General features: G+C 37.6%; 1 protein-coding gene across 1 annotated transcript in view; it reads right to left on the reverse strand.

Annotated features, from left to right (window-relative positions):
• The window catches only part of SYNE1 (spectrin repeat containing nuclear envelope protein 1), a 308,485-nt gene that overhangs the window by 263,191 nt on the left and 23,240 nt on the right, over window positions 1-22,054 (reverse strand). The window lies entirely within an intron of this gene.

Consider the following 22,054-nt stretch of genomic DNA (forward strand, 5'->3'; position numbering starts at 1 on the left):
CTCCTGAACTGGCTTCTGTCTTCAGCAGGAGCCAGCGTCACAGCAGCAAGGGAAGCACAGCACAGTCATCAGTCCCTGGGCTCCTGTCCCTTCCCTGCGGTGAACGGGTTGTGACATGTGCTGTGATTTTACACCACTGGCATTCAAATATTTATATTAAGCGTTTTCTTTTCAGAGATAAAAGGAAATAGCTATTTCACTGAAAAGCTAATCATGTTATTACTATCATCAGTTCTGAATGGGCCCCTTGTTTCCCCTACAGAAAAGCCAGATAAATCATGAAGTATTATTGTTGAATAAATTATTTCTTCTTCGTAAGAACGCATGCATGTCACAAAGTCTACAGCTGCAAAATCTAATACTAGTTCCTGCCTCTGCTACTGGCTTGTGTGGTACTGAATAGTGATTTGATCTCCTTCACATCTGTAAAATTAAAAGGGAATATTCTTCAATCTCCTTTAAAGCTCTGGAAGAGATAACTAGTAAGTTTGGCATACTACTAGTAATAAGTTCCCGGATTTGCACCCATTTAACACTGTTCCACAGTGAGAGTACACAAAAATACAAATCAATGCACAAAATTCATCCACTAAAATGTTATTTTAAGGGGGACAGCAATAGCTCCCTGGCCACAATATGACTTCTCAAAATGTGCTTTTGTATTATGTCTCAGGGATTTTATATTTTGTTTTTTCAGAACATGTATTTTGAATGTTTAGCCACTTATGGAAAAACAACAATAATACAATCAAAAATATCCTATACAACCTACCTGTATAGATGAGATTTACCAGAGGAAAATATTCTCTAGCATCTATTGCTAGATTTGTGTACTTTTTATCTAAGAAAATAATTTTACAATCTGTATTTGTTTCAAACTTCATTGGGTAGGTTGTCCTATATCTTTTTTAAAACATTTACGTTTTCAGAATCTACTTGTTGCTCTTAAAAGTGATGAAAAGTGTCACTCAAAATACTGCATCATGTTTCATTTGGGGCAAAGGTTGGGGGGTGTCTTTATATGTGACAATTTTATCTGCCCTGACTTAGAATCACAGGTTTATAGCTTTTTTTCTGAAATATGAAGACTTTCAAATGATGAAGTTTTGATCTCTGATCCAAAAAGTAGAAATCTTGTTGACACAAAAAACATACAAAGATATCTGAGATGGTATCTCAGAAAATTGCCGAATTTCTAGAGTCTGGAAAATAGAGTTCTCGCTAGATGATTTCTAACCCTAACATATATGCAGGATGTTTCACATGTGACATATAGTAAATGCCAGGTCTGCTGTGACAAGGTATTAGTTACACAGGCAGCCCATTTTATTTCAGTGGAATTAGCTGCACACTTAAATCACCTCCTGTGTGTGTAGGTACAGTGACTGAAAGACAGCACACACAGGCAGTCCAGTCCTCACTTCATTCATGCCTCTGCAACTTAAAAGTCCTCAGAAGCCAAGAGCTATAACAACAGCATACCAAAAGGTAAGAACTGGGCCTTTCCAATACAAATGTTCGGTCAAAGAAATGAGTCAAAACTATATTTTGCCTTTAATCCCTAATCTATTTTGCCTGCGGTTCCCTAATTTGCAGTTCCACTTGATCCCACAGATTTATGAACTGATCTTCTAACAGCAACTGGAAATCAGAGAAAACTGGCTTCTAATTATTTATCAGCAGCAGATACACTCAGTTACAGTTATACCAGCAAACAGCAGAAATAGTCTATTTCAATGCAATATATGAGTAATGTATTCTTTATGATCTCTGCAGCAACTCCTAATAGTAAAGTTTCATCTTTTTAGCAATTAATCTACATATGTTTAAAAAGAACGATGTAACCAATTAAAAGAAACTATGTCTGAATAAAATTAAGTAGTGGATCATTTTTACAAATCCCATGACAAATACACTTTTTACAAATTTCCCTGATGTAAATGCTCCACAGAGGATGTTTATTTAAAATCACAAGATGCGTGTGTCACACAGCTCTTCATGCTCACCCCACTTGCAAAGATACCTGCATTCTCCTTGCACCACTTACCCTGCCGGTATGGAAAGAACTCAGGAAGCAAATTTAACGATGAAGCATTTCTGCCACCAGCACCTTTGTAACAAGCCATAAGCACTGCTTCTGCGTCTGCTACTCCTCCTGGCTTGTGCACTGAGTGTGCAGCTTGTATTTAGAACACAGCTACAAGTAATTTTTTCACGACAATCTGACCACTTGCTGCACTGGAAATGCAGGCCTCGCGCACAAATCCCTCCACCCACTCCTAGCTGAGAATTCACATGAAGCCAGACCTTAAAAACACCTTTCTTTATTCTTGCAGAGATGCAACAGCCAGAAAAAGCCAGCTGTGTTTGAAGTAGCAGCTCTGCTGATCTCACTGCCATTCTCCTCCTCTGCTGTTTTCCTAAGGAAAGATTTTATTACCCAAACCCCAGCCAATCCACTGGCGGAAACCTCTGATGTCAAGAGCCTGAATAATTCATCCAGGGACTGGGACAACCCAACTACGCTGCTGACATCCTCGAGCAGCAAGATGCGTGGCTGCAAAAAGCAATGCAGCCTTCTCTCCACTGCTTTGGGGAAAATGTACTGCTCAGCAAGCATAAAAATGGCTGAATGATATAGTCCTTCCCCAGACTGTCATATGTATAAAGGAAAGCAGCTTTTAAAAATGGCTGCTTGGGTTCAGCATAGCATACTCCCTGTTTAGAGAGGGCTGTCCTTCAATTTTGTATCCGAAACACTGAACAGGAAGAAAGAAAAACAAAAAGCAATGACTCTTACAGGCATGTAGGCCACTTAGCTTTTAATAATATATTTAAGCTGTTTTATTGGAAGGATGAACAATATGTAAGGACATACAGAATTTTGCAAATGTAGTTAAAACAGCCTAAAATATACTGATATTTCTGAAAATACACAGTATTTTCTACTTCATTAGATCAGAGCACCCGAGCGTTGGAACAGACTGTGTTTTACTCTGGTAAAACAAACAGTTATGAAACAGGAAACGTGGGGATTCGTATGGCATTCACCCGCAGAGGCCAGAAGAGTACTACATGCTATTGAAACAAGAATAAAAGGCCCACTCTTAGTATATTATAGTAAGGAATCACTACAAAGAGAGGTTAAATTCAAGCTTATATTTATATAAAACACAATGACAAGATCATTCTGTGTATGAAAGGAATATGGCAGCAAGGTTTAGTTTTATTTACTCAAATGTCTTCCTTTAAATGGCTGGTAATATTTCCACAGTTTTGCAAATCTTCTTTCTACTAAAGCACTGGTAACTGCATTTTTAGGCTGATTAGGAAAAAGGACAAATATAATTGGATGTATTTATTTAAAGTCAAACAGAAAACATTATTTTGAAAGATGAACAAAACCAACCATGTATCTTGGGACAATTAGGAATATGTTGACAAAACAGTCATCACACATGTATTATAATATATATCATCATGCATGTCATATATGAGGGAGAGGGAGCAAAGGTATGCTTTCTTGCAGCACTCTTAAGAGATACAGCTTCCTAAATAGCTTGGTCCCTTCCTGCTGGGCATGGCAAAGCCTCTCCCCAGCTGCAGTGCCCTGCGTGCCATGGACATGGTGTGTGGCCGGCGGATCGCAGCCCAAGGCACGTGCTCATCCAGCAGTAGCAAGGAGGCTGCAGCACAGGGCTGCAAATGAGCAGCGTTATGCTGCAAGGCAACACAAGGAGGAATCTCATGCATAGAGAGAGGACAGAGCTCAGTTTGCGCACATGGGTCTGGCTATTAAAAGCCTCTTGATTGATTCTAGCTGACTTTAAATTTTGGAGATTTGTTTGGTTTTTACTTCAGTGAAACTCAATTCAAGTTGCTCATATCTCCTCATCTTCAGCATCAGGGATCCTTTCTTGTTTTGTTTGCTTTTGCTAATTCTGCCCTAAAATCTCCGAACAACTTACCATTCTTATGTTCAGCTCTTTGGGGCCTTTAGGAATACTGTTAAAATAACCTGAAACTGCAGAGAAGTGTGCCAAACCACCTACAATGTTTCAAGATGTCACTTGAGAACACGTCACAGCCCAAAGTGGTGAACAGCACCCTGCAGGGAAAGTTTGTTTGGTCAGCAGTCTGGCATGAATTCTCTAAAGCTTTTTGTTAGAAATTTTTTATTGAAGTTCCCATCTTCATTATGGACATTGTTAACTTAAAGCAGCTGCAGAAAAGCTTGCAAAGTGAAAGCAATAATATGAATGCTTTACTTACGAAAAGGAGCAATGTTTTAAGCTACATGAGTTTAAGCAGTAACCTCCATAACAGATGGATTACTCCATTCAGGAGTACTGCACAAAGAAAAAGCAGGAAGATTGAATTTTTTTATTTTCCAGTTAATGTATTTATGGGACAATGCCAGACCTATTTTGCTTAAAACTTTGATAATAACTTTAAAGCTAGTATATTGTTTGTGACTTGCTAAGTTTAAGAGTAACCATATACACTTTAGTCAAGTAGAAATAAAGGATAAGAGTGCTATAGGCAGTGGGAGCAAAATAAGATAGAGGAGGCAAGATTTAATTTCAGCAGCCACTGCTATGCAGTTGACATCACGGTTCAGCAATACTGATACAAAGAATGGGTGTATGTTCTTAAATAACTCATCCATTTAGGAATTTTTCATTTTTTATACTTGGAAGAAAAAGACAGGATCTGTCAACTATGTGAGGCTTTTGGATACACACCTCTGTTGAACATGTTTCATCAGAGACAGTGAGATAGTCCCACTAACACATCTGTAACCTGAACTTCCAAGTTTTGAGGTCTAGGTGCACATGCCAGCCATATCCCACTCCCCATGCGGGGAATATCTCACTACTTCCCCTGCAGAAAGGAGATCATTGCACAAGGGCTAGGGGCACTTCCCATCCTCTGGCCAGTCCCTTAACAGGAAAAACAAGAGGGATGAGCTCTAGGGTTTGCAGTGGCATACACCAATGCTTGATCTAGAGACAACCTTATCCTGTATTCTTACATGCACATGTCCAATGTGCCCGTTACACCTAGACATACATTAGTCCTCACTTTCCTGTGCTCTAGTCTACATAGGAGGGAAGCTAACGTGTGTGGGCCTGAATAGAGTGTGGAGATTGGAAAATATCATGAAAATACCATTGTTATGACCCTTGTGCATCCTTCCCATGCCTAGTCCTTGCTTGCTTGTATTTCATGTTTTGAATGATTGAGAGAAAGAACTGTAAGTAACCTGTTCTGCTCCATATTTTTGCTGAGGGACTACATTTTGTTCCTGTCCACATGGAGAAGTAGAAGGAATTCAGACCTAATCCATAAATGTGTGCACACTGTATGTTTACTGCATTTCTGACTGCACTGCTGCTCTAATAGTCTCATCATCTTGGTGAATGTTTGCCTTAATCTCCATGTGGACGTAAATACACTACTCATTTTCATAACAACAACACGCAACTGAATACAGTTGGAAATGAAAATTGAAATGTAGAGAATATTCATTATAAAAACTATGATGAACTCATTTAATTCACTTTTAAAAGCTGCACTACAAAGAAAGATATTATCTAAAATCAGGATACTCAACATTCAGCATGATTATCTGTAATGTCTTCAGTGCCTTCTGAAAGCTTTGAGATTAGTTGCTCTACAGGTGTCTATTCACCAGTCTGGCATGGGTGACAGTGAACTAAGTGCCCACATACCTCAGCCTGGACCTACACGCAGGGTGAAAGCAGCTTAATATGACTGATCAAAGTCAACTTGACACTTGCTTGTTTAATTACTTCTTTATTTATTTTCCTTAAGTGTATATTTAAAGAGATATTTTGGATGATGACAACTCAGATAGAAATCCAGAAAATCCAGTGAGATTCATTAATAAGAATGACAACTCTACCAAAAATTATGATTTAACTTAAATGTATGCATGACAAAAAAAATAGATAGGGAGTATAAGAAAGAACTTTTCATGGAAAGTTCTAGATTTAGACACCCTGAACATGAAAAATCATTCTGCTATCTATAAACTCTGAATGCACTACAGTAGCATCTTTAATGGCCGTAATCAAAACAAATAAATATTTTTGGTTTTTTTTCAGCTTGTCTCAGTTTTGCAGTCGGCATCATGCTACCATTTACATATTCTGTAGTAAATTCATTCTATTTACATAAAAAGTCTATGTATGATAACCCTTGGATGTGGATGGGTTCTCCCACCCTCAGATTTATAAAGTCAGATTGAATAAAATATATATCATTTAAAAGGAATTTTTAATTTTTGACAGAAGTATTAAAGAAAAGCAGTACTCACATCATATCACTTAAATGCTATCTTAGATAAATTTGTATTTTTTATTTAAACTGAAAATATCCTATTCTCTTGTTTACTGAATATTTATAGATGCACAAATGGTAGAAAAGAAGTTTATGCTAGAAGTGTGGCCAGTTCATCTTTGATAGTTTTCTTGTGTGTTTCCTTAAGAAGTAAACAAAAATAAAAATAAAAAAACCCCACTGTACTCTCAGGAGACATAAGATTCATCATAAATTAGACTGAGATCCTGAACTCCTTTACACCCCTATGCTTGCATCTTGCAAAGTCTCACACATGACATGTTCTACTAAAATCTACCCAGAACAGTACCACTAAGTCTACAAATATCTTTGTTAGTTATGGATCTAAGTAGTAATTTTACACTCAAGGAGAGAATTTAACATTAAGTTGTACAGAAATATCTATGAGATCAGATTGAAAGTAGCATATGTTTGAAAATTCAAAATATAGGCTCCAATTTCATCTTTTAGTCACTTTATGATATTTAAAAGAATTGAAAGTGTTGTTTTCCTGAGGCCAGATATGACAGGAAGAAAAACTGCTGTTAACAATTTTCACTAATTTTCAGTGCGTTTGTTAATACCATGTGACACTTAGAACTGCTCGCAACACTAGTCACTATATTCTAGAGAGACTTTGTGCAACAATGTTTGAATTTTATTTTTATTTTAGAAGACAAAAAAACTTAAATTCTTTATGCCTAATGTATTGCATGGAACAAATGGTTACTACCAACAATAAGAGTACTAGTCTTCTATGCTTATACTGAGTTGAGCACCCTAGAAGAAGGGGAGATAATGTTACTCCAACATGGAAAAGCTTAGAATCTATTCAGAGAAATCTAAATTAATGGAAACATACTAGTCACATGCTGTTCAAAACATTAAGTCAGGATATAGAGGTGCAGCATATGTACACATAAAACTGTGCAGAAAACTAAACCACACATGAATAATTTTCATCTTTCATAAAAAACATTTTGCAATCGTATCTAAGTGACGATTTGCCCAGGGTCACTGAAATGACAATGACATACTAAAGGTTATAACAAAATAGAATCCTTTTTATTTATTCTGAGAAAAGTCTGGACAGTTTTTCTCTTGAGACCATTTTAGTATAGTTACAACATACAGCAGACTCAAAGCTCTATAGAAGTCTGCCTAAGGGAAAGAATGCATATTTTTTTGAATGCTACAGGCTTGATAATTTTAAATGCACTTAAAATCAAATTAAGTATTCTTTGCATATTCAGTCCTTTCGAAGTCAGTAGCTTCACTATAAGTCAATAGAAATTTGATATTAGAAAGATATTTGCAGTATTATCTAAAACAATCAAAGCTTGTCATTGTATTTGTAAAATTACACATATATCCCTGTATCTTCCAAGTCAAGTTCAAATCAAGACCTTAGGTATTCATTAGTCTTCCAACTGTGGATTTTAATATAATAAATATATATAGGAGCATATAGAAAAACTCAGTTCTCTGGGAAATGCTAATTTCTATGCTATACTCTTGCTTGATTAAAACAAAATCTAGTATCTCCTGCTGAAACAAATTAATATTTACAACTTTCTGGAAACAGAATGATGGCTGGCATCTATAGGGTGCTGATGAGATTTTTAAGAATGAAGTAGAGGACGTGAACAGTATATGCATAAATCTTACCAACCAAAGTTTTCTACATACACATGGATTTAGATCACGTGGTTATTCCTATCACAGCCACAGCCATCTGCTATTTCTGGATAACAGCCTTCACAAAAGACTTGAACATGCTTTGGCATATGCACAATGATTTCATACCTCCATCGATTTGCCTTTCCCCACCCCCCACCCTAGTTTCTCCACACAGACAATCCCTCACTTACTTAAAGAATTATACAACTGGTACTTCAAATGTGGCACTTAACTGCTAAATAATACACACAAATTCCAGTTTTAAACTGAATAGTACCTAACTTAAAGACTTGTCCCAGTGTCTATCACTGAAACTATTGACAAGGTAGAGAAAAGCAGTCAAAAATGGCTACTTTGATGAAGGATCTTCATTAACTAGGAACAAAGATTGGAATTCCTCAAGGATTAGTCTTTCTGCAAGTAGTATTTAATATTTTCAGACATGAGTTTGGCGGGAAAAGCACAATAGTGCTCACGGAGTTTATTGATGACTCATAGAATCACAGAATCAGTAAGGTTGGAAGGGACCTCTGGAGATCATCTAGTCCAACCTCCCTGCTCAGCAGGGTCACCTAGAGCATGTTCGACAGGGTTGCATCCAGGCGGGCCTTGAAGATCTCCAGAGAAGGACACTCCACAACCTCTCTGGGCAACCTGTCCCAGTGCTCCATCACTCTCACAGAGAGGAAATTCCCCCTCACGCTCAGGCGGAATGAAACCAGAAACAAAAAATATTTTGACCTGATCAAAGTCTGGAATAAAGATTAGACTACTATTATTAAACAGTTCAAAGTGCAAGGTTATATACTCAGAAAATAATAAGAATTTCTGCTATGACATAGAAACTCATTAGAGGGAAACCAAATTAGAGAAAGACACACTCTTGTAGTTCTGCTACAGAAACTATATATGCTGTCACTGTGACCCAGGTGTGGAAAAGGCCAAGGGAATCTTATTGGGCTATTCAGTAAGATATAACCAGCTTAAATGGAGAAGTGTAATAAAAATTACTGTATGAGGCACAAGTAAGAACACATGCGGAATACTATACAGAGTTCTAGCAAGCTATGTTCAAAAAACGTGAACAAATTGGAATTGGTACTGAAATCAAAATGCTAAAAAGCTGATACAAGAGAAAACTAAAATAGCTTAGATGGCTTACTCACTCTCAGAAAGCCTGTAATCATTCTGTGCAAATATATGGGAGAAAGGAATGAAGATCACAGAAGGAAAGAGCTCTAAGTTAAAAAATATGCAAAAACACTATAGCAGAAGGGTGCAGATAGATCATGAATATATTTAGGAGTCAGAAGAAGGTTCTCACCTTTAAGCAGAACAAAGCTCTGAAGCAATGTCCCAGAACTCCAGCAGAGACAGGAGCTTATAAAGACAGGTGATAGATGACTTAGAAGACCTTTTCCTGTCCGATTTTCTAACAATTGTTTAGTTTCAATGCCTATCCTGTGCACCTAACACAAAAACACAAATTTGCAGATGAGGTGAAATTATCTGTAGGGAAGAAGCACTGCTAGCATGGAAGAAATAGAGTGAGCTGGAGCTCCAATTTGCCAGGTAAAGCAGGGAAAACAGCTGAAATTATATCTCAGGACTTACCTAGCATCCGCCCCCGCCTCTTGCTTCTTAGCCCTTTTGCACATTACCTTACTCTTAGCCATGCGGCTGAACCTATCTCCCTGTGCTGGACAGCATATAGCACAGGTACACCTACACTTTGATGATGGCAAGACCTTCAGAGTAAGGTTCAGGCCCTGATCGTGAAGTGCTCCAGTTTACTCTAAAATCAATTGAACAACAACAACAAAAACTAAAACTAAAGAAAAAAATGTGTATTACAATGTCTGGAATGTAAAGTCTGGAAATCTTTGTGGTGAAAACCAGAAGCTTTTTTGAAAAAGATGTAGACTGACTGCTGCTTAGTATCTTCTTTAGATTTTTATGCTATTAAATATAAACTAGTTACTGCTCGAGTCTTATCTATCAAAATCAAATATCTCAGATAAAAGTTTTTTTTCTAAATACTTTAAGCAAATGTTGTAGATATGATTTGTTAAAATTCTGTTAGTCTAAACTGAACTACATCAGTTGCTGTTGGCAAAATTTTATTGCACATAGCCAGACAGGAAAAATTGTTTATGTACTTTAATCTAGAACATGAATTGCAAAACCTTACATATTTGTATGGGATTTGATATGAATAAACAATGGCACACCCAAAAGTGTTAAGTGCTCGGTCACTAACTATACTTTCCCTCTCAAGTGTGGAAGGCTTAGGGTATCAACTTCACTGGTATGTAAACCTTAGACAAAAGGCAAGATTCCAGTTAATCTCCTGGTTACTATTCAAAGCTCCAGGCAACCATACATGTGACAAAATGGGGACTAAATGTCGGTGTCTTGTGAGGCTATTACACAAGAACAATCACAACCTTGTTTATTTTAGTGAGATTTTTAGTATGTTATTCCTAAATTCAGAGAATTCGCCAATAATATTGGCAAACATTTCTATTTGTTTGTAGTAACAAATTGTGCAATAAACCTAATGCTAATAAAAAGACTAGAACAAAACAACAGAATAGCTTAAATTCAATAGAAAACAAACACAGTCATGGTAATAAGGTTAAAGCAATAACAACTTTTTGGTGTTGAGTAGTACAGCCTGTTCTGCTGAACAATTATAAATAAAAGCATTCTCCACAAGAGGAAGACAGCTGCCCAGCACACACCAGGCAGGAATGCGAGATGCAAACTATCTGGAAGTGAGGGAATTTCAAGGAAATGTCAAACTAACACAATATCCTGAATATGATCTGACATTTCCATGCAGTGAAATTTATTATTTTTATAATCCTTATTCTCACTGTGTTTCTGTGCTCTCAGTGCTACATGACAGAGGAAATATTGAAAAAATGCGCTGTTTTGATTAGCCTGTTTGATAAAGTCCATTCACCATCAGTGAGTTCTTTACATAAAAGCTGCACAGGATCTACAGTTTGGAGCTTTGGCCAGTGTCACCTTCTCTGACAATGCCTCTCAAGTTAAATATCCAAATACCAAACTGAAAACATTTAATTGCCTAAACATTCAGGCAGTCTGCAAAGCGATAAAAATCAGAGCCTGGCCTCTGATTCAATTCAGCCAGCCAAATATAAAGAAGGCTGATAACACTTCATAACAAACTGCTCAGCTACAAAGTAGAAATCTATTAGCTTTTGTTTCAGTGAACACTTGATACTTATGGACAATTTTATTATGGTAACCAAGGTCTGTCAAGGCTGTATAATTGTTCAACAATGGAATGATAAAAAGAGTTGGTAAAGAAGCTATCTAATAATGAGCTACAAACAATGAAGAAATATAAACAAGTTTACAACTCACTGCAAGCAATGCTTTAACAAGCCAATGGAAATAATTATTTTTTCTATTTATCTATACATTATTTGCAAAGCCAAGAGGCTTAATTTTAGATTGGCTGCTTCTTTACATTTTTCTCAGTATTCTAATGCATGAATAAGTAGGAGCTTCAGAGTTCTATGCATTTGGCAGGAGGTAGAACTCTGGCTACCCCTGTAAAAAACTATCCTAATTTGTCCAAATTGCAAGCCTAGCTTACTACTGAGCAACTAGGCTCTCCAACAACTCACCTTCATTCTCACTTGAGTGTGTTTCATCCCCTTGAACTTACAGCACTAATCAGACTGTACATACACTATTCCCACCCAGAGTGACTGAACATGCTTCAGCTCAGGGAAAATGGGCAAAATGGACCTTTACCATTTTAAGTGCTTCAGGTCAATGTAAGCCAAGAAAAAAATCTCTTCCATGTGCTCAGCAGCTCCCTTCATTTCCCCTTTCCTCCCACTCTTGTCACCTAGATTTAACTCTGTCAGATATAAAAGGGACAAAACTAGGTTAAAGGGAGGAATCTGGGGAGGAAATAAATGAAAAGGTGTAAAGTATCTGGAAAGCTGGTACCTAGAAGATGCAAAAGAACATTCAACTGGCAGCTGGAAAGGTGACACAAGCTCACACTATGGAACATCTCTGGCCTGGAATTGACAATATTAATATTGCTGAGACAAATACTCAGAAGTCATATATGCCACCGGTAACTGTGTCTGCAGAAACTATTTTCCCTTCTTCTATATATATGATACTATCAGTTTTTAATTATACAACCACTTTATCTAAGTGTTCCCTCAATCAATAAAGTGGTTTTCGTATCGTACAACTTTGCATTCCCCAACAAATCTAATGATAAAGGATGTGACTTTGCAATTCTTGTAATATTTCTGTAACACTGCTCGTCTATAATATGAAAATCCTGTGAAAATAATGTGTATGAGGTTAAAAAATGCATAGAAACAAAATCCCTAAAACATTGAAGACTAATATGTAAATCATACTGCTTACTAATGTCATAAAAACGAGTAAAAAATCAGAAAATAAGTCTTAATTGTACTGAATCATACATCAAAAATCATAGTCTATTCTCTAAATATCTCCATTCTACTTAGAAATCTTGAGGTATGAGCTGATAATCTACAAATACACATCTTCATCAGTGAATTTCATTCATTCTTATGCTATGCCAGTTTATTCAACGGAACTTCATTGAACTGAGTGGAATGACTCCAGTACAAAACCAGACTAAAATATTGTCTGAATATAAAAATGTCCTGTCTCAGCACTGATTAGTATTTTAAAATGTGATTTAGCATGCTCTTGTAAAACACCACAATAAGCAATTTGAAATAAAAAGTAGATCAAAAAGGTATTGTCACTACTTCTAATTGCCACTGTGAATTCACTAATTCACAGTGAATTTCTTCACTGTGAGAGTGACAGAGCACTGGGACAGGTTGCCCAGAGAGGTTGTGGAGTCTCCTTCTCTGGAGATCTTCAAGGCCTGCCTGGATGCAACCCTGTCTAACATGCTCTAGGTGAGGTTGGACTAGATGATCTCCAGAGGTCCCTTCCAACCTTACTGATCCTATGATTCTGTGTTTCTAAGATACTTTGTATTATAGCTACTGCTATTGTGTTGCCTTAAGCAGTCCTTTCTGTAGTGAGAAATCACAGACACCACCATGCAGATAAGAAGAAATTTGCAGTAACTAAGTCACTTACAAGGACAAGAAATAAAGCTTAGTCATCTCATTAGAACAATCCAGTCCCTGGCTTTGCCATATAGCAACAGCAGCAGTGCTTCTGGAGAGAGGGAAGGTAGCTGCTCAACTCTGTCCCTGCTAGCTCGGAAGAAATTGGGCTTAACTATTCCAGCAGTTGCAGACCACAGCTTCAACAGAGGAACCAGCACAGCAGAAAAGCTGAAGGCTTCAAGGTGATGCTATATTGAAGAGAAAGGCCACAGTGGCGTGCAAGTAACTCTCCTCATCCCTGGAAGCTAGGGCCCAGCTAGGTTTAATACCAAGCAGTTATGATACACAGGAACTCCCCTTTAGACAGAAGCAAGATACAGTTTTTTGGGGTGAGGCATTTTTTTAAAAGTTTGATATCCATGAATTCTTTTTTCCTGTTGTAATAAGTGATTTTCTCAAGAAGTCAAGCCCTAATCCTTCGCCAGACAAATCAAAGGTAATTCTGCCTCTGAATGAAATAAGCATTTGTCATTGAATACAATCCTGGGATTATACATCAGATTGACAACCAAATGAAATATAAAGTTGCATGTTGCACTACTTTCATACTATTGTTTTACAGTGTACACATTTGTAAAGAGAAGAAGCACAGGCTACAGGATGCTATTATGGAGGGCCACGTTTCTGTGGCCAGTTGAACAGAAGGCATAAAGAAAACTAAGATGTTCTAATATCTAATAGATTCGATACTGAGGTGGAAGTCAGGAGAACATCAATCAACCAAAAATTCACATCAGAGTGACTGAGTAGCATCAGATGCCTTCTTCTGTACAGAAATAACAGAAGAATGTATTTCCTCATAGGGCATTTCATGTATATCAGATACCCAAGAATATATTAAAAAGGTATGAGAAAGAAGAGTCAGTTGTACAATAAAAAAAAAAATGCCACCCAACAACCATCACAATAAAAAGTAACATCCTACAGAATGTGTAAGAACAAGAATATCTCAAATTTCACCAGGAACAATGACTAAAAATTGTTTCACATTGAATAGATTTCCTGCAAAACCCTGCTGTTTTTTTGGTGGTAGAAAAATTCCTCAAGCTTTCATTGCAACTTTTATGTAAGAAGTAGATGAACACAGACTAGTTACACAGAAAGGCAATGAATGAAAATGCAACTTCACTGAAGCCATAGGATGTCTTGTTACTTATAGTAATAGTATGAGACTTTAATCCAAAGACTTTACTAAGAATTCTAAAACTAAGGTGGTAGCACACAGTTCGCATTGTGCAATCTGAGTATTTTACTCCAAACTGAAGGATCTTATCCATACTAAATCCATGTCTTGCATCACTTACCCCAGTATGGGAGACTGAGAGAGCAGGGCTGGTCTAGCCTGAGGCAGAGAGGGCTGTTGGGAGAGCTCACCATAGCCCCAGCACTGTGGGCAGCTCAGTAAGAAACTGGGACCAGGTTCTGCGTGGCAGGAGGGCAAGAGACACGGGGCAGAGCTGGAACAAGAGAGCGTCAGGCTGAATGTAAGGAAACACTTGTTCATCCTGAGGACAGTCAGGCAGTGGATCAAATCTCCCAAAGAGGTGGTGAAGTCTCCAACCTTAGAAGTTTCCAGGACTCGCCTGGCTAAACCCCTAGTAACAAGCTCTGAGCTTGGCCCCGCTTTGATCAGAGGGTTGAACTACAGAACTCCTGAAAGACCTTCCAGACTGAATTTTTATATGATTCTATGACGCACATCCTCCTGACAAAGAGATAATAAAATCTTACACTTTGCAAGTAACTAATAGAAGTAAAAAATAATGAAGCTGATTCACTAGACCAGACTGCTGCATGGTAACTAGAAAAGGACAAATAGAAAAGCTGCTTTAAAAAAGCATAAGTTGTTTCTACACTTGGCACAACAGAAAGCAGTTGATTCTCCACTCAGGCATACAGAAAAGAGCGTTCACAACTACATGTTTAGAAACGAAGGTGGTTTTTTTTTAATACTGATTTATTGATTCCCTAAATTTTTCTGTTTATGAGGTCCCTCCCCCTACTGAATATTCCGCACTGCCAGGAACAGTAATGCCTTGGATCACATAAAGACACGTACATTTCAGAGCCCTTGACATTTCACTGCTAGTAGTTCCGAAGTGACAAGAATACCAGACTCACTGAGTAGCTGCAAGGTGCATGCATTTTCATTCACCAGAAGTTTCAGAAAAAAAGCATTGTCTTACCCTAATTTATACTCAAGCAGACAAACAGAATAAAAATATATTTTAATGAACAAAAAGTTCCTTTGATTCAGCTCATTTTGTACCTCAGACCAGATAATGATCCTCTGGAGAATGTAGACACAAGATAAATATGCGTGTATGTGCATTCTAGAAGATATTCTACGGAACTATCTGCAGCTAAATGTGGTAAACAATAAAATCTACAACACCATGAACATAGTTATTTTTTGAAATGTTTCTTATTATGTTGAACAATGGCTGTATTTATTCCAGCCTTAAGCCTGCCCTGACTCAACTGCTATGCAGAATGAGAAGACACAGTAGTATGGAACTGATTGCACTTCTCTTTACAAAAGATCACAAACAGTCCTTTCTGGCTCAAAATCCGTTTTATTCTGCTGGAGCAGGATAAAAGTGGATTCCCTTAAGCCAAGGATCTAATACAAAGATGAAAATAAGAAATCAATGCTTGCATAGCCTGTGTTTGTAATTGTTTTCAAGCACCTTTATAATACTCCTGCAGTGAAAGAGTATTCTGATTGCTATCAATGGCAGTGAATAGGGAGCTAATTATAGGTTCAGTAGACATTAGTAATCAGTATAATAACACCCATACATGTTTCAATGGGCACAACATGCTCTTTGCATCCATAAGCACAGAAATATTAACTCTATGAACTAACAGAGGAAATGGTAGAAACCACCTGCTGCTGGACTCCTGTGCATCATTGGGACCAGGCAAGAGGGGGTGCACAAAGGTGCAGTATGGATGCAAAACTTCTCCTCAGATTTCCTGGTGTTCTCTGAAGCCTGAATTATAAGCTCAAACATCCTTTCACTTTTTCCGAACTGCTGCCCTTTGCAGGGAAAGTCTGAAAGAAATTCACTGAGTACGTTTAACCCAGTGGACCTAGTGGTCTTAAAATACACCATACATAAGCACACAACCCATCTCAAAACAAGATGATCTTGGTTGGGATCTCCTATCCCAATCTTAGCTTCATCAGGAAAGTGTAAGGGTCAGAAATGGCAAAGCACACAACCCAGATGGCTTCTCTTCTAGATGATCAAGAGCCCAGGATTTCAGAATGTGTATGTGCAACTTAGTTGAGTTATAATCATTATTGCAAACTCTAAGTTTCTTGTCTTCTGCATTTTACAAGTGTTTTTACCTCTTGCCCAGCAGAGTCAACAGAAAGTCTTTAAGTGTGTAGTATCGTACTTCATTATACTCATTTAACATGAAAAATACTATTACTGAATCACAAAAACCACAATGCTTTGTGATGGGCATATATGATCTAAGAAGAAGTCAGATATGTTCAATAAGAATAAAATAAACATATTTTTTAAATAAACTGATATTAACATCTAGATATAATTTATTTAAAAAATGTCACTGATAGCGTCTAGTTTTAAATGAGAGGAGAATTAAATAGTACCTTGTAGTTAGCAGCATAGCTTCTTTGCTAAAATTTGTACATACTACCTAAAATTTGTACATACTACATAACACTAGGGAGAACACTTGAGTAAAACTTTCTGTCAAAATAATTCATTATAAAGCAGTATCTTTTTTCACTGTATTTAGGATATGTTTCTTCCTTTTGTTCTAATTTTCATGAGTTACTGTAGTATGGTTAAAAATAGAAAAAGATTTTTTTTAAATGTTACAGATCTGATTGAGCTATTGTGCTTGTTTGATGCAAGTATTATTTTGTTCATTATATTCAGCATGCATTTCTCCCTTTTCTGTGCCACTGTTCCACAATATAGCTGATGGCAGCACCTAGAAACCCTAAAAGTATTTGGCCTGATTATGATTTCACACTGAGCAACTCCACTGACATCATTAGGGTTACGCTAGAGTAACTTAGAGCAGAAAGTGAATCACAATGAGCCCAGCTGAGGCAGATTAGAGTTCAGTTGTAAAGTTATATTAAATGAAAGGAAAAACAGATCATATATTTGAAATGTACTTTTCTATCAGTCTTTTCTTTTCCCTTTTGATACTCCCAACGATGCTCTTATTGTATTTCCAAAACAGGAAAACAAAATTACCATGAGAATCCACACAGACACCAAGTATGCGAGTTTCCCAATCAGTAAACAAAATGCCTGAGGACTTTCAGGACTCAGAGCAATTGTTAGTTTCATCTAAAAATAACAGAATACTGAAAAGCAAAAAATGAGGACCGTGCAATGGATAAGAATATCAGGACTATGCTGATGAATCCAGTTATGGGTACGAACATTTCACCAAAATTTATACCCTCCGTAAACATACGCTTATTTTTAGCTTTAATTTTAAAAAACACACCAAAATATGTCTGAGTTATAAGGCAAAGTATTCAACAGTCAAGAAACACTGCGGTAAAGACGCCCTCAGAATCTGAATTTTGGAAGGGTCCAGGAAGTCCAAGTCATAAGAAGCAGCGGCTGCTTCCAAAGAGTCAGGGCCCTTCTGTTCCTACAGCAGGGGCCACTACCCCGACTCCGGCCAGAAGCAGCAGCTCCAGCTTGCATTTCCAGGGCTCTGGCACAAACAAAGTGGGCAGCACAGCGATGACCATGTTCCTGCCCCAGCAAAGTGCTGCCAGAGGAAGCTGCTTGCTTCACGTATGCCAAGGGCACTGCTGTTAACTGCGTGACTTTCCCGGGATGCATTAGAGGAGTCCCGCGCACACCGCCAGCACAGAAGGATGATCGGCAGCAGGCAGAGCAGTATAACAGCCTAATTTCATTTCCTGTTTAGAAATACAGCTCTATGACCACGTGCTGTAACTGAGAGGCAACTGTGGCACTCTTTCAGGAGCCCAGTAAGTGAATCTGATTTACAACACTGATAGGAATTTCTTACCAGACTCTAGCAACTGTTAAAACTCAGACGAAATGCTACCTTGCAACACAGGAATTACATTTGCCTCTTACTCTCCTTGTGACAAGCACTGAGCAAATAAGCTAGCACTTTTCTGTTAGCAGTTGTTCAGATAAAAGAAAATAGAAACTGTTCAGTCCCTTTGTGATTAGTGCTATCCCTATCCATCATCTCTGTCGAAGATAACAGTTGGTTTGTTTTGGAAAAAAGCAAGGTCTGTGTCGCTCTAGCAAGTTAGCTGCTTATTCTGCTTTGTCTGTGTCCACTGGAGAGGAGGAGGAAGCCTCAGGCCAATTTAAACTAACAAATAACTATCTAAATGGCTGGAGACAATGTCAAAAAATAAAAAGTTTTGTCTATGGCAAAATAATGTAGCATTATCAACACTAAAAATTCTACTAACAAAGAAATCTTTTTTACCAGGTGAATTTCTGGGAGATGCTAGCCTTTTGCCACTTGCTTTGTAACTGCTCCTGTGATTCCTAGCTTCTGGGACAGACCCCTCACCCATGAGGTGAAACCATGCTCCAGCTAAGGTGAGAGCTCAGATCATGAAGTTTGAGTAACTGCTAGGAAACCCTCAGAGCAGCACAACTTTGCGCCTGTGCCCAGAACCAAGTGCGCTGGGGAGCCCAGCACGGAGGCAGCAACGCAGCCGCGGATGGAGTGAATTGCCCCACTGAGTGGCACAGCCCGTAGAGCCCTCGGACACTGCTCTCCTCCCCAGGGAGGTTTGCCTGCCCAGTGACTGTGAGACCTGAATGCATTTCCGTCCATTAAGTGCTGTGTTTCACGCACGTTCATACAAATCCTTCCGGCAACAGTTTGGCTAGCATTTTCTCATGATGAGAGTTTTTGCATTCAAAGACTGCACTTCTTAATTTTGAATTATTCTGCTAGTCTGGGAACGCAATATTTCTCATCTGTGACACAGCAGAAAAATTAAATGCTGTCTGGTCAACAAACAAGCCCAAACGTGCCTGCCACAGCATACACAGCTCAAATACTTCACTCAGCTGCCTAATGGGATGCAACGTTCACAGCATTACAACAAACTATTTAATGGGTTTTCAGCCCACTCTGCTTTTATATTCTTGGCAGAGATGCTTGACTGCTGATATTACTTCATTCTAGGAAACTAGAAAAACAGAGACAAAAATGAGTACATGCTGCAACCTAGTATCTTGAGCTATCCTTCAAAAACTGAATGCTGCAAACCACAGTTACTATTTTGTAACTTTTGAAAAAGTAGTTATACTTCCTGAAAGATACTGAAGATTTAAAGTCCTTGATCCAAGTCCAGAAGCATTTTCTTACCTTCACCAAGTATAAGCTTGGGTCCTAAACTGGAGAGCACGTAATAGGGAAATACTATGGAAAAATCAGTTCTGTATTGCTACTCTAGACTGGTTCAGACTTGCTGGTAAACATTTTGCACTGACCAGAAGAGTATGAATGAGTGATTCTGACAGGAAACATCTGCAGGAATCCTGCAGATCGTTTTTGACACGGGTTTAAGAGAAAGCAGTAGGCCTTACAAGCTCTCAGCATCTGAAGGACAACTGTCACTAGTCTTCATACTGAGTAATAGAACTACTGCACCAATACTTTTATAGGTAACTTAAAATATTAACACAATTAGTACAAAAATAATGCACATAATCACGCTAGTGATTTGAGTAAAAGCATCGAATGTGTGACCTACCACAGAAAGCACATCTTATTCTCTAGTCCATGGTTATCAAATCAGCCGCACTTCCTCATCTTGAGGTTAGATGGGTGCAATGTAGCCCTGAACCCGAAGTGTTGTTAGAAAACCCCTTATTGTAGAATCTTCTCAAAAGAAAACTTTCTCAGAAAGGCTCACATTTCTCTGTTTAACTTCTGTTGTACAAGACAATCTTGTGGACTGTATGTTTTGCATCTTTGAAGATTATGTGAACCAATTCTTCAGCATTAATCTCAAAGCAAAACAGGAGCTCTTCCTACCTATCTCTCACACAGGAGTTACAAAGTGAATGAGAGGGTTTTATTCAGTTATTCCCTATAGTGTCCACACCATGGCCAATTACAGTCTCAGTATTATCAAATGTAAATGCTAGAAAGTTACGCACAAGGACCAGCTCTCCAAAATTCTGATTCTTTTTTAATCTTCTAGAATCATTCACCTGATGCATCTAATTTATACATACCTCTTCAGTCATGAAGACTAGAAGGTGATTTAGTGTTTTAATGTTTTTATTTTTTATGTATTTTTTAATCTTATTTGCTAATAAGAGCCATCAAATATTATGAGACCTGGCAACATTGTAATCAGAGGCTAAAAATGGCCTTTTAGCACATGTTGATCATAAGGAATTTCAGACATTTTAGAGCCAAAGTAATAGGACACAAAGATGAAGACCCTAAACTGAATATTTCCCAGTTTGCACTTAGTCTTTGCTCCAGCTATGATTCTGTCTCTCCTCTAAGTGAATGCTTTGAAACTGAAAATAACATTATTAATTATTAATAATGTTAATTAAGAATAATAATAATAGATTAAAATAAAATGGAAGCTGCATCATCAACTGTATAGCTTACAACTAAGAATACTGTAAACTCTAGCATGATATAATCTCCAATATGTGGCAGTTCAGGTTTCTCCACTGGTTAAATGAAAAATTTATGGCATTCACCTGCTTTGCATAAAATACAAACTGCTAATGTCTTCTTGTTTGGAATTTCCCATACATTTTGAGCTCAACAGCCAAAAAAATACAGGCAAATCCAGAAAGATATCTGAAACTGAGAATAAGGAAAAGAAGAATACGTGTCAATCCAGCGAAGACACTGTCATGCTTCTGAGTGCCTGCATATACCATCTTGTTGAATACTTCACATATCCATCAGCACCCCCCCAAAAAAATTTTTTTTAATTGAGTAAATAAATTAGGGTGCACAAAGTATGGTATGGAAGGTCTTTGGAATGATAATAGAGTATTATTTATATTAGTTTAACCAAAATCCATGACAAAAAAATGTTGTGCTACTGTTGCTCTTTTCCTCAAGTTATTTCTGGTATAATTGAACTCCTCAGGCATTTCTGAAGGCATAAAATATTTTTTCATAAAAGACATTCTTCATGCAAGTTCTCTAACATTTTGCGTATTCTTCACCCATATATCCTCCCAGTTAAGGAACACCAAAGAACAAAACCAGTCTCCTGTATTATCTAATGCTGTTCAAGACCTGACTCACCTCAAGGTCTGTCTTTTGTCTCTGTATTCCTGCTGTGTCTTTACAGATTATTATTTACACTATTTACATTATGAGGTGCATAATCTGGTTTTATGTCAGTCTAATTCTGGTTTAAACAAACAATTGCCCTTTGATTTAGTAAGTGTAAACAACCAAGTCACATAGAAACAACCACATTCAGGATTTCAGGACTATATACTCATCTTAGAAAAAGAAGCATCTACTAAAAATACATATGATAGATTTAGCTTTTCTAATCACAGAAAAGTAAATGTAAATGCAAGTGTATGCTTTTAAAGACATATTACAAAAAAAAAAAAATACAAGAACTTCTGTGGCTTCATAGGCTTCTATGAAGTGAGTATACCATTTTTGACTTCGACACATTTAACAAATGTGGTAAGGCCATGGGACCCATGCTGCAGGGAATAAAAGCTTTTTCAGAATCAATAAGTTAGGTTTTCTGTACTGGCAGCTCTGCAAGGAAGGGTGTTCTACATGAAGTGCAAAGATCAGAAGTCAAT

This window comes from Rhea pennata, chromosome 3, assembly GCF_028389875.1.
Source record: "Rhea pennata isolate bPtePen1 chromosome 3, bPtePen1.pri, whole genome shotgun sequence".
Classification (NCBI taxonomy): domain Eukaryota; kingdom Metazoa; phylum Chordata; class Aves; order Rheiformes; family Rheidae; genus Rhea; species Rhea pennata.